Source organism: Myotis lucifugus, unplaced genomic scaffold, assembly GCF_000147115.1.
Source record: "Myotis lucifugus unplaced genomic scaffold, Myoluc2.0 scaffold_140, whole genome shotgun sequence".
Lineage (NCBI taxonomy): Eukaryota > Metazoa > Chordata > Mammalia > Chiroptera > Vespertilionidae > Myotis > Myotis lucifugus.
The window spans coordinates 1,570,092-1,577,553 of record NW_005871188.1 but is presented as its reverse complement, the minus strand read 5'-3'; the positions used below and the strand labels follow the sequence as shown (position 1 = coordinate 1,577,553).

Here is a 7,462-nt window from a genome sequence, read left to right as displayed (position 1 = left end):
TGCCAGAAAGACTTCATACAAGGAGTCCAGGTGATTTTGAGAGTATGCTTATTAAAGCTGGGGACAGTGAGACAAAGGAAGGACTTAGGGTAGGAGATGCAACAGCAGAGAGCCCAGGTGGTGCCCTGCTTTGGCTCCCTGGAAACGTTATAGGAAAGAAGTGAGCCAGGGCAGGGCTGCTGTTAGCTCACTAGAAAATCAGAGAAAAGGGGGCCTTGGAGACAGTTTCAGGGGGTTAGCCCCAGAGAAGCTGCCACTGACAGATGTTGCCCTGGTTGCAAGCCTCATGGGGACCCTTAGAGTTTAGGAGGAAGTAAAATATTCATGCAGGAGAACAGGCATGGGCATGCTCCAGGACAAGCCAGGGCTGGTATCCTCTGCCTTGAGGGTTTTTCTCTCTCTTCTTCAGGGAGAATCTTGGGGGAGGGTTTCAGTAGAAAATTCATCAGCTTTTCCAATTTTAATATCCTGATGCATCAAAATGAGCATACAGGGGAGTTTGAGATTATTCTTTGGTCAGCTTTACTGCTTTACTTCTATCCTTTTTTTCACTAAGCATTTTATTATTATTATTATTATTATTATTATTATTATTATTATGTAAAGTTTTACATATGTCTTCTTTTTCCCCAATTGACCCCCCCTCCAGCCATTCCCACCCCAGGCAAGCCCCCACCACCCCAGTGCCTGTGTCCATTGGATATGCTAATATGCATGCATACAAGTCCTTTGGTTGCTCTCTACCCACACCCCTCCCCTACCATTTGTCTCTAGATCTATTCTTGTTCATCAAATTATGTTGATCATTATATCCCACATATGAGTGAGATCATGTGATATTTATTTTTCTCCGACTGGCTTATTTCGCTTAGCATAATGCTCTCCAGTTCCATCCATGCTGTTGCAAATGGTAAAAGTTCCTTCTTTTTTATAGCGGCATAGTATTCTATTGTGTAGATGTACCACGGTTTTTTAATCCATTCATCTGCTGATGGGCACTTAGGCTGTTTCCAAATCTTAGCTATGGTGAATTGTGCTGCTATGAACATACGGGCGCATATATCCTTTCTGATTGGTGTTTCTGGTTTCTTGGGATATAGTCCTAGAAGTGGGATTAGCTTTACTTCTTTCTATCTTGCTTTTATCTTACTTTTATCTTGGGTCTGTCTCACTCTAATTGGTTTTTGTTATTTGTTCCCTTAATTCATCCATCCTTGGGTTTGGCTGTTCTAAGTCCCCATCATTTCCTGAATACAGCAACCTAACTGGCCTCTTCATTCCCCCGTTGTCACTCACATTCCATTGTTCATACTGGACTATTTTAAGGATGAAGCCACATCTCCAGGCATCCCATCTGCATACAGTGGTGTTTCACAGCTGGGAGAGGGAAAGGGAGAGCCCTCACTTTCCTCATTTATCTCTTGAAGAGATCAGGAAAACATTTCCTAAGTCCTTGCTCTCTCATCTCATTGGCAAGAACTGTGTAGCTCTCCACCCCTAACCTAATCAGTGACAAGGGCAATGCTTACCATGTTGGCTCAAAGCAATCCTGAGTTATAACCCTGGGGCTGGGGGAAAGCGCAGCCTCCCTTAAAGTTTAGGGCCCACTGATTCCTGAAAATACTCAGGTTTCTCTTGACAAAGGTAAAGGGGAACATGGATGTGAAACAGGCCGCCCATAAAGAAAGCGGTGTGTTTTGACAGGCAGTGGTGCACAGAGACGAGCCATATCATCCTCGAAAAAAAATTAAGGAAACCCTTATTACTCACAAGTTCATTCAAATATTGAGAGGACTGTCATTTTGTCATTTCCACTTGGGCTTGGATATTTTCCAGGTAGCAGTAAAGTAAGTCTACTTTCTTTTATTGTTGTCAAATGCCCAAGCACAGTATTTAAACACAGCTCTTATGTAGCCCATAAGCCTTTTCACCCCCAGCTGAATTCCCACAGCCTCCTCAGCCACCTTCACCAGGTCTTCTCCTTCACATCCCTCCTCTTTCCTCAGCCAACTACAAGAAACTCAGTTTTCAAGGCTTCGCTCTGGAAAGCCCTTCCATCTTCCTGAGGGCCATGAGGTACGGCATGCTATGCTCGTGTGCAGGCCTCTGACTGTCCTCCTCAGCACCAATAGCTACAGAACTCTACATGCCAGTCAGTGTGCCAAAGGCTTTACCAAGAGTCTCATTTAATCCTCACAAGAACCTAATAGATTTTGCCTTTAAAAGAAAGAGAGAGAGAGAGAGAGAGAGAGAGAGAGAGAGAGAGAGAAGCCGCCCTCGCTCCGACCTGCAGCTTCCACTGCCCGCATGCCCACCATGGCCCTGCTGTACTCCAGCCGCATCCTGTCCTGGGCCACCACCACCTTCCACCCAGGCCTCACAGGCGTGGCTTCTGCCTGAGCCAGCTCCTGGTGGGCCCATGTGGAGGTGGGTCCCCCAGATCCCATCCTGGGAGTCACCAAAGCCTTTGAAAGAGACACCAACAGCAAAAAGGTGAATCTGGGAGTTGGTGCCTAGCGGGACAATCACGGAAAGCCTTACGTGCTCCCTAGGATCTGGAGGCAGAGGCCCAGATTGCTGCAAAAAATCTGGACAAGGAATACCTGCCCATGGGGACTGGTCGAGTTTTGTAAGGCGTCCGCAGAGCTGGCCCTGGGCGAGAACAGCGAAGTGCTGAAAAGTGTCAGGGATGTCATCGTGCAGACCGTTTCTGGAACCGGGGCCTTAAGGATCAGAGCCAGTTTCCTGCAAAGATTTTTCAAGTTCAGCTGAGATTCCTGGGGGAATCACACACCCATCTTCAGGGATGCTTGCACGCAGCTGCAGGGCTATCGCTACTATGACTCCAGGACGTGCGGCTTTGACTTTACAGGCCCATGGAGGACATTTCAAAAATGCCACAGCCAAGTGTCCTCCTCCTGCAGCCTGTGCCCACCACCCCACGGGAGCGGACCCTCCGCCGGCAGTGGAAGGAGATGGCCTCCGTGGTGAAGGAAAACAATCTCTCTGTGTTCTTTGACATGGCCTACCAAGGCTTGGCCAGTGGCGATGGAAACAGGGATGCCCGGGCTGTGCGCGGCTTCATCCAACAGGGCATTAACATTTGCCTCCGCCAGTCCTATGCCAAGAACATGTGCTTATACCAGTGATGGCGAACCTATGACACGCGTGTCAGAGGCGACATGCGAACTCATTTTTTTGGTTGATTTTTCTTTGTTAAATGGCATTTAAATATATCAAATAAATATCAAAAATATAAGTATTTGTTTTACTATGATTGCAAATATCAAAAAATTTCTATATGTGACACGGCACCAGAGTTAAGTTAGGGTTTTTCAAAATGCTGACACGCCGAGCTCAAAAGGTTCGCCATCACTGGATACGGTGAGCATGTGGGAGCCTTCACTGTGCCGATGAGGCCCAAAAGGTGGAGTCACAGTTGAAGATCTTGATTCGCCCGATGTGTTCCAACCCTCCTGTCAATGGGGCCCGGATCGCCTCCAACCTTCTGAACAGCCCGGATCTGGGAACGCGGTGGTTGCAGGAAGTGAAAGGCATGGCCGACCGCATCATTAGCATGCGGACCCAGCTGGTCTCCAACCTCAAGAAGGAGGGCTCCTCCTACATCCCCCACCAGATCGGCATGTTTCGTTTCACAGGACTGAAGCCCGAGCAGGTGGAGCGGCTGACCAAGGAGTTCTCGGTCTACATGACAAAGGGTGGCCGCATGTCCGTGGCAGGGTCACCTCCGGCCACGTGGGCTACCTTGCCCATGCCATTCCCCAGGTCACCAAGTAATTTCCCCATGAGAGGAAACAGAGACAACCTCCCTGCCGACCTCTGCTGCTGTGAGATGCACAGGGAGGAAGAGGGAGGGTGGATGGTGGTGGGCCGATCACTTCTTTCAACCACAGCACTGAAAACTCAGCGTGGCAATGGTTTCTCGGCAAAGGACGCGTAGGGACCTAGGCAGAGGCACCTGTGGCTGGTGCGTGGGACTTCGTGGCCCAAAATCTCCCTCATCTGTGTAGCTCCAGCTTTTCCGAAAGAGTTTACATGTACAAGAACGTCATAGCCCAAAACCTGTCCATCACACCATTGCAATATTCCAGAAGCTTTAACTGAAGCTCCTGATGGTGCCGATGCCACGTATATGAGTCTCTGTGAGAAGACCTGGTTCCAGCAATCATGGGCAGCCTCACATTTGTGCTCCCGGATTGAGCAGCCTCACCAACAGACCACATTGCAGAAACCGCGCTTTGTAAAAGCCAGCGCGTCGGCTGCCACTGCAGCGAGGAACAGGAAAAGATGCTGTTTCCGGTCTTACTAGTAAGAAAAAAAGAAAGAAGGCTCTGCTTCTTGTGCTCACTGGTGGGCATGTTAATGCTCCCTTCTCTTCTACCAGCGCTGTTCCTTTCCATAGGCACCAAGATCTATACCCAGCCTAGATTTGCACCCTCTTCTACTGCTCGATTAACCATCACCCGTACCCCGTAGCATTTCCTCATTTGAAGAATGAAGAGCATAATTTACTGCTCACCCCACACCCTCACCTTTCTCAACAAAGAATAGCAGAGAATGGTTAACAGATGATTGCAACATCCTCTTCGGTGGTTGCTTCTCTCCCGCGGGGATGTTGCCTCTGCCCAGTTGGACCTTGTACCTTAGTGCAGTGCGGTTGTGCGGCCACTCATCTCCCGTCCCAAGTCGGCCATGCGGGGTTGAACTAGGCAAGCGGATATTCAGGTTTCCAGCTGGGCTCGGGCTTCATTCACCCTTTGGAAAGATAACCACCATCTACTCTAATCGTGTAGACTTAGTGCAGCCCGGTATCCCTGTTACAATAAAGTTACTGTGACCCAAGAAAAAAAAAAGAACCCTATGAACCAGTTACAATTTTATCTCAATTTCATAAGTGACAAAATTAAAGCACAGAGAGATTAAGCAATTTGGTAAGGTCACACAGGGAATAAATGATGAGGCCAGGATTCAAAGCCAGATGATTAGACTCCAGCGTCCTGGCTCATAAGCACAACACTCTATAGAGTTCTTATCTGCCCCCCACTCGGAGTTCTCCTTGCCTAGTGCCTGGCACATGCCTGGCACATGGTGAATGCTTCACAAATGTTTAACTGAATGAATAATTGGTGCTCATTCTCTCTTTTTTTTTTTTTTTAAAGAACGGTTTATTGATTTCTAGAGGAAGGGAAGGGAGAGGGAGAGAGAAACATTGATGTGAGAGCAGAACACTGCATGCCCCCTATTGGGGATCCAGCCCACAACCCCAGCATGTGTCTTGACTGGGAATCGAACCTGCAACCTTTTGGTGTATGGGACAACACTCCAACCAATGAGTCATAAAACTGGAGCCTAAATAAATTTTTAAGGACAGTAAGAAGAGCATAATTTGTACTAGGAAAAAAAAAGAAATGCCAATGTAATAGAAAATTTGAAATTTAGTTTAAAAACTTTTTAAAAGAATTAAAGACATAAATGAATCATTATTTTATCAAAATTTATAAAATTTTGAATTGTAATCTGTTCTGTTCAGTTAAATTTTTTCCTGTGTATGTCAGAGTCAATTGAGAGATTTTCTATCAAAAGCATTAGGTCCCTCTCCCTCTGTCAAATGAATGTATGGTTAAGGGCTTTGGGCCTACACAGGCCCAAGTTTGAATGTGATTTTGTTATCTCTTTAAATCTCCATATTACCTTAATAATATTTAATTCTCAGGTTTGTTACTATTAAATGTGAGAACAATTACAAATTCCTTCCTCAATGCTCAGCAAACTTTACACCTGACCTCCCACGTCTGTCCAGGGCTTTGATTCATTTGGAGCTGCCACACTCTGCCTTGTGTTGTTAGATCACTGTTAATAAGAATTTGTCCTAAACCTCTTTATGTTGCCCCATTGTACCCCTGCTATAAATATCGATCCTTCCTTCACCTCAAGAAGGAACCCAAAGGGCTTACCTGGGGTGGGAATGGCTGGGGGGGGGGGGGAGGGTAAAACTTTCGACAATAAATAAATTTTAAAAAATTAATTAATAAAAAAAAGAAGGAACCTAAGCTTTGGTCTTCTGTTGGCTCATGACTTTTTCGTCACAGGGGAAAGCACACATAGACCAGATCCTTAGAAGAGACCTCAACCTATGTCACTTTTGTTTTCAAAGCCTAGACTGATGAAGGCAGGGAGGGTGGAGTCTTTGTGTTGAGGGGTAGGGTGCAGGGAAGCAGGGTGTTCTAGAGAGAAAGGGAAGGAAGCCTGAGTAGAGTTTGGGAGATTTGCCTAAGAATGTGAAGTGAAAGGGTGAGTGGTGGGTCCTCGGCTATTATCACAGAGCAGTTCTAGGTCTGGGACGTGTGATGCGGTGGCTCAGGGAATCTAGGCCTGGGCTGAATGAACGCTATGTGAGAGGGAAGCACAGGTGAAATGGAGATGTAAGGCTCAACAGTTGATGTTTGAGGACTATTTCAGGGCATTATTAGTTATTAGAAGAGCAAGAATTTTTGTCTGTTTTCCCACTGTTACACTTTTCCTAGCACCTACAACAGTGCCTGGCATATAGGAGTACTTAATACATATGTATTGAATGAGTGAAAGTGGAGAATGTTGCCCAGCCGGTGTGGCTCAGTGGTTGCATGCCTACCTATAAACCAGGAGATCATGGTTGGATTCCCAGTCAGGGCACATGCCCAGGTTGCAGGCTGGATCCCCAGTGTGGGGCATGCAGGAGGCAGCCAATCAATGATTCTTTCTCATCATTGTTGTTTCTATCTTCCTTCCCTTCCTCTCTGAAATCAATAAAAATATTTTTAAAAAAAAGAAAGTGGGAGGTGTTAATGACCCAAGGATGGAAGTTCTAGTAAGATGGGAAAAAGGAGAGGTCAGAGATGATTCTGATGTTTCAACAAGGGAGAAAGGCATTGTTAATTATAAAAACAAACAAGGGAAGAGAAAAGGCTGATTGGGGTAGAAGACAGAAATCTGGGTTTTGGATTTGTTAATTCTTTTTTTTTTTTTTAAATATAGGTTCATAGGTGGGCTGTCAACCACTAAGTCACACCGGCCAGGCAACTCTTATTTTTGTAAAGTACTTTGTATACAGTGGGTGCTGATAAATACATGCTGCACTGGATGCTCAGCAAGCAGTTGGAGGTACAAGACTGAGAATTAAGACTTTAACAACTTGGCCAAAGACACTCACTCATACCTAAATGTGGAAGAAGTCGCAGGAGCTACTTCACATCTGTCCCAGGGGGAGATCCCACGGATGCCATAGCCTTCCGTATCCTCGGGATAACAGGAGGAGCTGTGGGAACAGGGCCAGGCTGACTATAGGTGGGGCATAATCCTTGGACAACGTCAAGAGAAAATGACACTTCCTTCCAGTAGAAGCACTGCCTTTTCCCATGGAGGCACCCACGCCCCAGGCAGCTGTTTCTGATACTTAGGATCT

General features: G+C 46.4%; 1 pseudogene; it reads left to right on the top strand.

Moving 5' to 3' along the window:
• Positions 1-2,316: 2,316 nt before the first annotated feature.
• On the top strand, positions 2,317-3,845 carry LOC102436279 (annotated as a pseudogene).
• Positions 3,846-7,462: the final 3,617 nt, after the last annotated feature.